Below are 12,583 nucleotides of genomic sequence, written 5' to 3' on the forward strand. Positions count from 1 at the left end.
AGTCACATAAACACAAAGCGAGCAGAAATTCGTCAAACTTGGCATGTAGTACGAGTAATCGATTTTAAAGAAATTCTTCCGCTGCTCAGCTCGAAAATTGTTCAACTAATGAAAGTTAGATAATAACACTGGGAACATGCACAAAAATTGGCTTCGCAAAATAACGTTCTGGCTGTTTTTGAGATTTTTTTTTGGTATCAGTCCAGAATCTGTTTTCAATCAGCACTTTCCCAAATATCATCTCCCTCTAATTAGAGAACCATTTTAAGAGACTAAACAAGTATGTACAAGTATCCAGCAACTATAATATGCAAAGAATGAGTGATGCCGGTATACCTCCCCCCAAGCTTAGGCTTTTGGCCTAAGTGGAGATCAATCTAAAGCGTCTTGCAAAACAAGTAGTACTACAGCAAGTAAAACAAGTGGAGAAAGAAAGAAATGTTATTTAGCTCTTCTATGCATATAAAATGTACTTGTTAACAAGGTTGATCAAGTCTTGCCACCAAATAAATCTTACATGACATAAGAAGAATTAAACCTCAAATCAATCATGTTACCTTGTATTGAATTTTTATGGATCCAATCATAATATTTTGATATCCTTGCTTAGGCTCATATATAGGACAATCAATAGTTCCCACTTTGATAGATCTCACATTAGAAATTGTATTAACTCCACATACTTTATCAATCCTCTTGGGAAAATAAACGGTATGCTCCTTGTCATCGACATTGAAAGTAACTTTTCCTTTATTGCAATCAATAACAGCCTCTGCGGTGTTAAGAAAAGGTCTCCCAAGAATAATAGACATATTATCATCTTCGAGGCATTTCCAACACAACAAAATCAGTTAATATCAAGCAGTTATTAGTAACTTGAACAGGAACATCCTCACATATACCAACAGGAATAGCAGTAGATTTATCAGCCATTTGCAAAGATATATCAGTCGGTATCAACTTATCTAAATAAAGTCTCTTATAAAGAGAGAAAGGCATTACACTAACTCCTGCTCCCAAATCACATAGAGCAGTTCTAACATAATTATTCTTAATAGAACAAGGAATAGTCGGTATACCTGGATCGCCAAGCTTCTTTGGAACTTTGCCATTGAAAGAGTAATTAGCAAGCATAGTGGAAATCTCCTCATTAGGAATTTTCCTTTTGTTAGAAACAATATCTTTCATATACTCCGTACTTTGAATAAGGAGGCAATTTAATAGCATCAGTCAAAGGGATTTGCAGGAATAAAGGTTTCATCCAATCACAGAATTTGTTATAGTGTTCTTCTTCCTTTGATTTTAGTTTCTTAGCAGGAAAAGGCATTTGCTTTTGAACCCAAGGTTCCCTTTCATTACCATGTTTCTTAGCAATAAAATCTTCTTTAGTATACTTTTTATTTTTAGCATGCTTTTCAGGTTCTTCTTCAACCTCTTCTTTATCAGAAGCATCATTCTTATCATTATCTTTATCATGTTCATTACCACTTTCAGTTTCAGCATCAGAAATATAAATACTATTAGGATCATTAACAGGCTCATAGGATTCTACAACAGTTTTATGTTTCTTTTTCTTTTTCTTTTTCTTAGATGGAGCACTAGTTTCAGTTCGTTGAGAATCTTGTTCAACTCTTTTGGGATGCCCTTCAGGATATAGAGGATCCTGGGTAGAAACACCGCCTCTAGTTGTTACTTCATAAGCGTGTTTTTCTTTAGAATTATCTTTTAACAAGTCATTTTGCACTTTAGTGAGTTGATCAATTTGAGTTTGAATCATATAAAAATGTTTAACAAGCATCTTAACATCATTGGAGGTTCTCTCCACAATACCATGCAATTCACTAATAGCTCGAGAGTTTTCCATTAAATGATTCTCTACTCTCATATTGAAATTATTTTGCTTAACAATACAATTATCAAACTCATCTAAGCATTGAGCAGGAGGTTTTGAATACATAATATCTTCTCTAGTAAAGCGTTCAAGAGAGTGTACCTCAATCATGGATGAAGGGGGAGTGATCTTACATAAATCTTCTATGGGAGGTAAATTCTTCACATCTTCGGATTTAATACCCTTCTCTTTAAGAGATTTCTTGGCTTCCCTCATATCTTCATCATTTAATTTAATCATACCCCTCTTCTTCAATATTGGTGTCGGGGTTGGTTCAGGTGTAGACCAATCATCATGATTCCGACCTATTCTAGCCAATAATTCTTCAGCGTCGTCTGGAGTTCTTTTCCTGAAAACACAACCAGCACAACTATCCAGGTATGCCCTAGACTCAATGGTTAGTCCACTATAAAATATATTATCAAGTAAATCATGCTTTTCCAAATCATGTTCAGGCCGAGCTCTAATAAGAGAGCAAAATATAGCCCAAGCCTCAGGCAATTTCTCTCCATCTTCCTGATCAAAATTATAAATTCTTTGCAAAGCAATATGTTGAGCACTAGCAGGAAAGTATTTCCGAAAGAAAACATCAAGCAATTCTTTTGGACTATCAATAGAATCAGGTGGCAAACTATTATACCAAGTTTTAGCATCATCCTTTAATGAGAAAGGGAAAATTTTAGCAACGAAATAAGTACACTTCTTAACATCATTAGAAAACAAGCTACTCAAAGTAGACAGCTCAATCATGTGTTCTACAACACTTTCTTTTTCAGTACCACAAAAAGGTGTTTTCTCAACAATAGATATATGAGATAAATCAAGAGAAAAATCATAATCCTTATCCTTAATGTTTATAGGAGATGTGGCAAATTTAGGATCAGGAGACAATTTATATCTAACAGTATGTTGTGCAAGCAAATTTTTATTTTTTCTTGCATCAGTAGTAGCATTGCATTTATCAATAAAATCATCATCAAGTTCTACATAATCTTCATCAAGATCATCACTAGAGTATTCAACAGACTCAGGTGAATTAACAGGTGTAGCAGCATTTTCATTAGGAGTTTCAGTACTTTCAATTTGTCTAGACCTAGCAATTGTAGCATCTAGAAAAGATCCCAATGAACCATCATTATCAAGCACAACAGAAGCATCATCAAAATTATGAGAGGAATTTTCAGATCTAGCAGAAGTACCAGCATGTGAAGCTTGTGGTGGTGAAACAAGTTTATCTATCACAAATGGTGAATCAAGAGCAGCAGAGGTACTCAGAGTTGTACCTTTTCTTATAGTGGATGGTAATATGGCGACTTTAGTATCGCGAGGTTTACCCATGATGGAGAATTTGCAGCGAACAATATCAATCCAAGTGAACTTGCAAATAAAGTTATGCTCCCCAGCAACCGCGCCAGAAAATAGTCTTGATAACCCACAAGTATAGGGGATCGCAACAGTCTTCGCGGGAAGTAAAACCCAATTTATTGATTCGACACAAGGGGAGACAAAGAATACTTGAAAGTCTTAACAGCGGAGTTGTCAATTCAGCTGCACCTGGAAACAGACTTGCTCGCAAGAGTTTATCAGTAGTAATAGTTTTATAGCAGTAGCAGTGGTGAAATAACGACAGACGAGTGTAACAAAGACAGCGAGTAGTGATTATAGTAAACAGCAGGATTAAAATACCGTAGGCACGGGGATGGATGACGGGCGTTGCATGGATGAGAGAAACTCATGTAACAATCAAGGCAGGGGCATTTGCGAGATAATAATAAAACGGTATCCAAGTACTAATCAATCAATAGGCATGTGTTCCATATTTAGTCGTACGTGCTCGCAATGAGAAACTTGCACAACATCTTCGTCCTACCAGCCGGTGGCAGCCGGGCCTCTAGGGAATCTATCGGAAATTAAGGTACTCCTTTTAATAGAGCACCGGAGCAAAGTATTAACACTCCGTGAACACATGTGATCCTCATATCACCGCCTTCCCCTTCGGTTGTCCCAATTTCTGTCACTTTCGGGCCTCGGATTCCGGACAACAATACGTGTATACAACTTGCAGGTAAGATCATAAAGCAATGAATATCATCATGAATTGATAACATGTTCAGATCTGAGATCATGGCACTCGGGCCCTAGTGACAAGCATTAAGCATAACAAGTTGCAACAATATCATAAAAGTACCGATTACGGACACTAGGCACTATGCCCTAACAATCTTATGCTATTACATGACAAATCTCATCCAATCTCTACCATCCCCTTCAGCCTACAGCGGGGGAATTACTCACACATGGATGGGGGAAACATGGCTGGTCGATGGAGAGGCGTCGGTGGTGATGATGGCGATGATCTTCTCCAATTCCCCGTCCCGGCGGAGTGCCAGAACGGAGTTTCTGGTCCCGAGACGGAGTTTCGCGACGGTGGCGGCGTACTGGATGGTTTCTGGCGACTTCCACTTCTCGTCTCGCGTTTTTAGATCGAAACCCTTAAGTAGTCCAGAGAGGGGCGTCAGAGGCCAGCCGCCAAGGGGGCCACACGCTAGGGCGGCGTGCCCCCCTCTAGGCCGCGCCGGCCTAGTGTGTGGGGGCCCTGGGCCTCCCCCAGGCCTGCCCTTCTGGCTCCGTGATTCTTCTGGAAAAATAAGCGCTTCGATATAAATTCCGAGGATTTTCCTGAAAGTTGAATTTCTGCACAAAAACGAGACACCAGAGCAATTCTGTTGAAAACAGCGTTAGTCCGTGTTAGTTGTATCAAAAATACACAAATTAGAGGCAAAACAATAGCAAAAGTGTTCGGGAAAGTAGATACGTTTTGGACATATCATGGGCATCCACAAGATTATGATATTCATCACACTTGAATCATCTTAGTGTGATATTCCTCCATTTTATGTGGAAAAACTTCAACACAAATTTTTCTGCCCATTCTTTTCTATGGGGTGATGTTAGAGGTACAAAGAAATCATGCTTGCTACTATTTTAATCAAGAATAAAATTATATAATATCAAAAGTTCCAAGTAAATTCATATTGATACTCAAAAGAATGGATCTAACAAAGTAAGGCCGAATCTGTCCAGAATAGTTGCTGCAGCAATACTGGATTTTTGGCACAACTTAGACACCTCATAAAATTAAGAACTTTTATGTGCATATAGAGGATGAAAATTTATAGGTACTGTGATTTTATGAAGATTTTAGGAGCTACCAAAAAAAGACAAAAATCGTGCACCTAAAAGTGCAGCGCAGAAATCAGCAACTCCATATTATTTTTGCAAGTTTAAACATCTAAATAGGTAAAAACTTGATAATTTATTTAAAAACCAGAGAGTAAAATAAACTAAAACTAACATTCCACAAAAAGCATGCAAAATAAAAACATCTCGGGTTGCCTCCCGTAAAGCGCATTCTGTATAGCCATATAGCTAGGCTTACTTACTTGATTCAAGTGTCATGAAAATTATGTGGTACCATGAATGCTACCTCCTTTTTTCCTTGGAAATTACTCCATACACTTATTGTGTAGGAGTTGAAACATGACATTCCCTTCTTAAGAATCAATTATAGCTCGCATTGTTCTAAGAAAAGGTATTCTAAGGATTATAGGACTAGAGGTATTTCTCCCCATGTCCATAACAATGAAATCAACGGGTACATTTGTCATATGCAATTCAACCATTAAATCGTTTACTTTTCCTAAAGACTATTTAGCTGAATCATCAACAAGTAATAAATCAAGAATTTTTCCATATTTTTGAGATTAAGTAATCCATGTAGCTCTTTTGATATGACAGAAACACTAGATCCTAAATCTAGAATGGCATGTTGTGTTTTTTTGCCAATAGATATTAAAATCGTGGAGATCCACTCATCCCCAAGCTTAGGTGGTATCATGGCCTCATTAGTGTACCTCTGAATCTTTTATTTAATGACATAGTTAACAATATAGGAACTAAAACCAGCTTGATTAACATTTATAGTGGGATCTTTAGCAAATTTCTCAAGTATAGCAATCAATTCATGCAAGCTACATTTAGCCTAGCTTCACCAAGCATTTTAAATTCTTTAATATGTTTATCATCAGTAGGCATACGAGTTTCTTTTTCATCCATAGCATTCAAAGTTTCATTCCCCCCTCTTCTTCTTCTTTAAAAATATTTGAGGTTCCAAATTGTGATAAAAGAGGTGTAAGAAAATCAGTATATTGCAACAACTCATTGTAAGTTTCTTCAAATGTAAGAGGCGTATTTGTTGCAATGGTTACAAAGTTCATGCCAAGTGCATGAGGCCCCTAAGGTTTTCCTGCAGACATGCTTAATAAAGTAGCTTGGTTGTCGGCAAGCTTTGATAAAGCTTTATCTAATCCAGCAGCCAAGTGTTGTAATCCCTTGATTTCAGAGCCTATAGAAGCAAGAGATTTATGTAAGCTTTCTATCATGGTGGCATGGCTAGCTACTTGCTCAATAAGTGTTTTATTCACCTCTAATTTTTTCCGAATTTTCATTAGTTTGAGGCATTATAGCAGGCTTTCACCTATTTTCATTAGATTGTGGGTAGGGGATGAAAGGGTGGCTACCGTAATTATTTTGAGTGTAGGGAGGCCGTCCATAATTATTATAATTGTTGACATACCCGTTGTTGCTTATTATAATATTAACATCCACTTTGCCAACTAAATCTTGTAAAGGGACATTGTCATTTTTTTTAGCTATGTAGGAAAGTATGGCATCAATTTATTAGATAAAGGATTTTCTTCTTCAACTGAATGCACTTTCTTTGTGGGATTAGGTGCTCTTTTAGTATGAAATTGACTATGATTATGTAACATGCTTTCTAACTTTAGCTTCAGGCACAATTTTACCCATAAAAGCACCTCCCGCAGCAGAATCTATCATGCCTCTAGACATTATGTTTAACCCATTATAGAAAGAGTGTAAGATAGTCCATTCATTAGCTCCATGTGATGGGAAAGTTCTAATCATACTTTTAATTCTTTCCCACGCTGTTGCTACATGTTCATTATCTTTTTTCTAAATGAAAATATGCTATTTTGATTTTGTAGAATCTTAACAGGTGGGTAATTCTTTTTAATGTAAGCCTCTTTAAAATCATCCCAAGAATTAATACTAGCAGTAGAAAATGACAATAACCATTCTTTAGCTTTTCCTCTAAGAGAAAATGAGAATAATTTTAGCTTGACAATATTTTTTTCCTTATTTTTAAACTAATGCATATCACAAATTCGCAGAAATCATGTAAATGCATAGAGGCATCTTCACTAGCTAGCACTACTATCAAATTATTCCCTAGTTATAAGATTTAATAACCCAACACTTACTTCAAACCTTTCAGCAGTTATCTCAGGTGTAGTGATAGGCTTAGCAATAAAATGATCATTAGGAGTATTTGTGTAATCACACAGATTAGTATTTCTTTCCCCCATAATTTTCAGAAGATAATTACTACTAATTTTTATGTGTTTTTCAAATTTTAAGAAAAAGAACTAACAAGCAAAAACCAAAAATAAGCAAACAAAGACTAAAAACAAGATAAATAAAATAAAATGCAAAATCTGAAAGAGATAAGAGAGCTCTCAGTGGTGTTACCTCCCCAAGCTTTGGTGAGACGCAGTTGTAAGAAGATTCTTACGGCGCCAGAAAATATCGATCTTGCACTTGCTCGTGGAAGTTGGCAATCATCGGAATGCACTCCTTTCCGTTCCCCGGCAACGGCGCCAGAAAATACTCTGGATGACGGCTACTAGCAACGCCAAAAAGATCTTGATACGTTGGGATTCCAAGTGTAGAGTGTTGTATCAGCAGAGTATGTTCCCTACAAGGGTGACTCGAGGGTTTATATCAAACTCTCGGGGAACTGCACAAAGAGTATTCTCTTCTCCCTTCTTCTAGCACTCCTTCATGTAAAATAAAAGCCTTGTGTCCCCAACTCCATCATGTGGTTGTCAAGCACAAGGTTTCGCGTAAGTAAATAAACACAAGTAGAAATAATACAAGTAAAACAAGACTAGATAAAATAACTAAGTAAAAACTGTAAAGAAGTTGATTGTTTTTGTTGTTTTGGATGCAAATAAGAAAAGTAAATATTTTTGTATTTTCGGATTAAAATAGTGCAGCAAATAGAAAACAAGATAAAAGCAATATAAAGGTGTTTCTTATGATAAAAAGTGGACCGGGGTTCATGAGTTCACGTGACTATTTGATGTCTACGCACGCTTCTATTCTTGTAGACAGTGTTGGGCCTCCAAGTGCAGAGGTTTGTAAAACAACAGAAAGTTTCCCTTAAATGGATCACCCAAGCTTTATCGAACTCAGGGAGGTAGAGGTCAAAGATATCCCTCTCAAGCAACCCTGCAATTACGATACAAGAAGTCTCTTGTGTCCCCAACACACTCAATACACTTGTCGGATGTATAGGTGCACTAGTTCAGCGAAGAGATAGTAAAATGCAAGTGATATGGATGAATATGAGTGGTAATAACAATCTGATATAAATATGGCAGCAAGTAAACATGCAGTAAAACAATAAATAAATGGTGATTCGATGTTTGGAAACAAGGCCTAGGGATCATACTTTTACTAGTGGTCACTCTCAACAATGATATCATAAAGGAATATAAATATAAGCACTTCACTATGCTAGTCTGAACTACTCTCCGGCTGGATAACGAACACTAATTCACCGTGTAGGGCTGCAAAAGCAAACCTTAAATATGTATTCCCAAGTACTAATAACACACCACAATTTCATAGAGACATCCAACTCAAATCATAATTTAGTGAACAAGTATTCTGTGAAATATAGCCTAAGAGACCCACATGGTGCACACACTCCACCTTTACCCACGTGGGACAAGGAGTCTCTGGAGATCACATAAGTAAAATCCACTTGAATAGCATAACGACATCTATATTACAAAGCTCATGGTCACATAAAGATCACACCATGGGAGAGGGAGACATAGCACATAGCTACCGGTAGAGCCCTCTGCCCCGAGGGAGAACTACTCCCTCCTCATCATGGGAGTCAGCAACGGCGATGAAGATGGTGGTGGAGTCGATGGAGATTGCTCCGGGGGCAATTCCCCGTCCAGGCAGGGTGCCGGAACAGAGACTTCTGTCTCCCGGATCTTGTCTACGACGGCGGCGGAGCTACGGAACTTTTCGTGGATGGAGGCTTGGGTATCCATGGTTTTCCCGAGAATATGTATAAATAGGCGGAGGATTTAGGTCGGTTGGGCGCCTGGTGGGCCCAGACCTACCCTGGGCGCGGGCTAGGTCCAGGCCGCGCCTAGGTGTGGTCTGGATGCCCTGCTGCGCCTCTTCGACCCCCCTCTGGACTTCGTCTTTGTTTCGGTAAAATATTGACTTCGGCTTTTGTTTCGTCCAATTCCGAGAATATTTCCTGTACAACTTTTCTGAAATACAAAAACAGCAGAAAATAGGGAACTGGCACTGTGGTATCTTGTTAATAGGTTAGTGCCGGAAATCGTGTAAAAGTGCAATGAAGTGTAAGCAAAACACATATGAATTGGTGTAAAACAAGCATGGAGCATCAAAAATTATAGATACGTGTAAGACGTATCAGCATCTCCAAGCTTAACTCATGCTCGTCCTCAAGTAGGTAAGTGATAACAAAATAATTTTTGAGGTGACATGAAGCCAACACAATCTTGATCAAGCATGTAAAAAGCATTGTGAACTGGGATCTAAGTACTCTAACGTAGACATGATAGATATGATTCAATTGAACTTAGCAAATATGTTATAACATGAAGAGTAACTCAAACAAAGGATCATGAATAAGAGAGTGGATTTGGTGACCAGGGGATACGTGAGCACCCGGTTATCACCGTTGGATTTGGTCCACCACCGTTGGATTCTGCTACTCACTAACGGCCACTAACTAACGGCCACTACCTCGCCGGCCTCCACCTCACGCATCTGAGGTCGCACCAGTGTCTCCCAGGCCAAGTGCGTCGCCGTGCACCTTCCTGCGTCTCTCCGCCCTTCCACTCGACGCGCTGGACCGCGTCGATGCGTGTACAGTGCTAACATCGTTAGACACGTGTCAAGCAGAGAAGGGGTGCTCACGTATCCCCTGATCACCAGGCTTCATCCGCATGAATAATAGTGCATTGAGAGAAACTGTGTGTTTATGATCATAGAGTAAACATAACAAAGTGGTACTCAACATGTCCTTATGGAATAGCAAAACATAAATTCAAGGACACCCTCAAAGTTCAGAGGGTGACTAGATACAAGTAATTTGAGAGCAAGAAATAGCACAATCATGAATGAATCAATAATAGTTTTGGGACTATGCACATTATACTAAGAATGACAACTATGCTCTATTAATTGGTGCATAAGGTAGAAGATGAAGACTCGACATAAAAGTAGAATAAAGAACCTGCGCATAGGGAAGCAGGGATCACTCATGTGCTAGAGCTTTTTATTTTGAAAGCAATAGGAGTGTTGAAAATATTTATTTTGAGAGGTGCTACTCATGTCAACGGTAGTGATACATGTGTATGGATTATGCGTAAAAACTTCCTATAAGTTTAGTTGACTCATGCATAATATACTAATAGTGCTTACACCTTGTCCTAATTAACTTGGACTTCCATGGATTTTCATCACATACATATGTTTTAACCAAGTGTCAGAAAGGGGTACCTCCTTACCTCCTGTACAAAGGTCTTAGGAGATGAATCTCATTTGATTTCTCAATTTTGATGAATCTCAACTTTTTGGACATCCATACCGGGAAAACAAGGACAATAAATATTTGGACTTTTGTACAGCTGAAACTTCCACCATGTGAACATGGCTTTAGTTGGCAGCCCAATGTTCCTCTCTAACAATATGCATACTCCAATCTTTTCAACTCATGGTAAATCTCCCTTACTTCAAACAAGATGAGCATGCATAGTATTTCACATGATATTCAACAAAGGCATATTGATGGTGTTCCCCATGACATCATGATTATCACACAACAAGCAACTTATAAGAACTAAAAATGTATAGGACATAATACTTACCACAATAGTTTTTAGACCACTTTCTCATGAGCTATAATTTACACAAAACATGTGATAATTTTTGAAGGTTTAAAGGTAGCACACAAGCAATTTACTTTGGAGTGGCGGTAAAATACCACATATAGGTAGATATGGTGGACACAATTGGAAACTTTGGTTTTTGGTGATTGGATGCACGAGTAGATCTCATACTCAGTACAGGTGAAGCCTAGCAAAAGTCTGGGAGCGACCAACTAAGAGAGCAATAATGGCCATAATCATGCATAGCGACAGAACATTATCAATAAAAGCATAAAGTGATATTACAAGTCAAAAACTAAATGATCATAGAGGCTTTAGTTTACTGGCTATAGTCATAACATGGTATAAGCATGTGCCAAGTCAACCCAATAAAGCATCAAAGGAGAATACCACAATACTATGCTTTTATGATATAAACAACACATGATTCTTTTAATGAAACATTGTGCACTCTCATCCATTTGAAACAAGTCATGCTAAAACAATAAATACTAAGCATATGACAAGAATAGCATCCAACATGACATGCCAAATTCTATGCCACAGTCTATACAAGCTTCCTTTTGCATCACTATAGTCATGAAATATTTTACTCGTATCCAACACCAATCAACTTATTTGAAATAGCTCTCAGAGATTAAATACATTATGGACCAGAGAGATAATCATGCACAAATAAAGAATACTAACATGCTCTCAAAAAAATTCAAGTGAAAGAACAAGAGCTAAACGCAGTACCAGAAAACTAGAACACTCGCAGAACAATAAGATCGAGCAAAAACTAGAGTGTTCTATGCAATTAAAAAGAAGCGTGTCTTTCTCAAAAAAAAAAATGCAGGTATCCAACATATGCTACAGCAAACAAACTAAACTAAACTAAAAACAAAAATAAAGACACTCCAAGAACAACACATAGCGTATGAAGCAATAAAAATATAGCGTATAGAGAGATGACCTATTGCTTTGTTGATGAAGAGGGGATGCCTTGGGCATCCCCAAGCTTTGATGCTTGTACCTCTTGAATATGTCTTGGGGTGCAGGGGAATCCCCAAGCTTGAGCTTTTGTCCATTCTTCATCTCATCACATCATTCTTCTCTCCCTACACTTGAAAACTTCCTTCATACAAAACTTCACACAATTCTCTATTAGCAGCATTAGTACAATTAAAATAAAAAAATCCACTTGGGTTCATTATTAACATATATCAAACATCTATTAAAGCATTATCTACTGTAGAAACCTTTCAAAAAGCTATTTGATCAAAAGAACTCAAAAAGAAAGAGATTTAAGAGGCAAATGCAAATAGTGCAGAAATCTGTCAAAACAGAACATCAGGTAAAGATCAATTTTTTCGAAAATATAATGTTTCTCATCTAGAAACGTGGTCAACTAACTAAAGTTATATAATAACCTGCGGCATATCCATAAAAAATGGCAGCTCAAAATTCCGCTCTGACTATTTATACGGATTTTTATGGTGACAACACATAATCTGTTTTCAGAACAACAACTTCCCAAAATCTTACTTTCTCCTATTTGAGGCTATTCTTGGCACAAAAACGAAATAAAAATGATAAGGAGAGGTTATTAGAGAGGTAATAA

The sequence above is a fragment of the Lolium rigidum genome, chromosome 2, assembly GCF_022539505.1.
Source record: "Lolium rigidum isolate FL_2022 chromosome 2, APGP_CSIRO_Lrig_0.1, whole genome shotgun sequence".
In the NCBI taxonomy this organism is placed as follows: Eukaryota; Viridiplantae; Streptophyta; class Magnoliopsida; order Poales; family Poaceae; genus Lolium; species Lolium rigidum.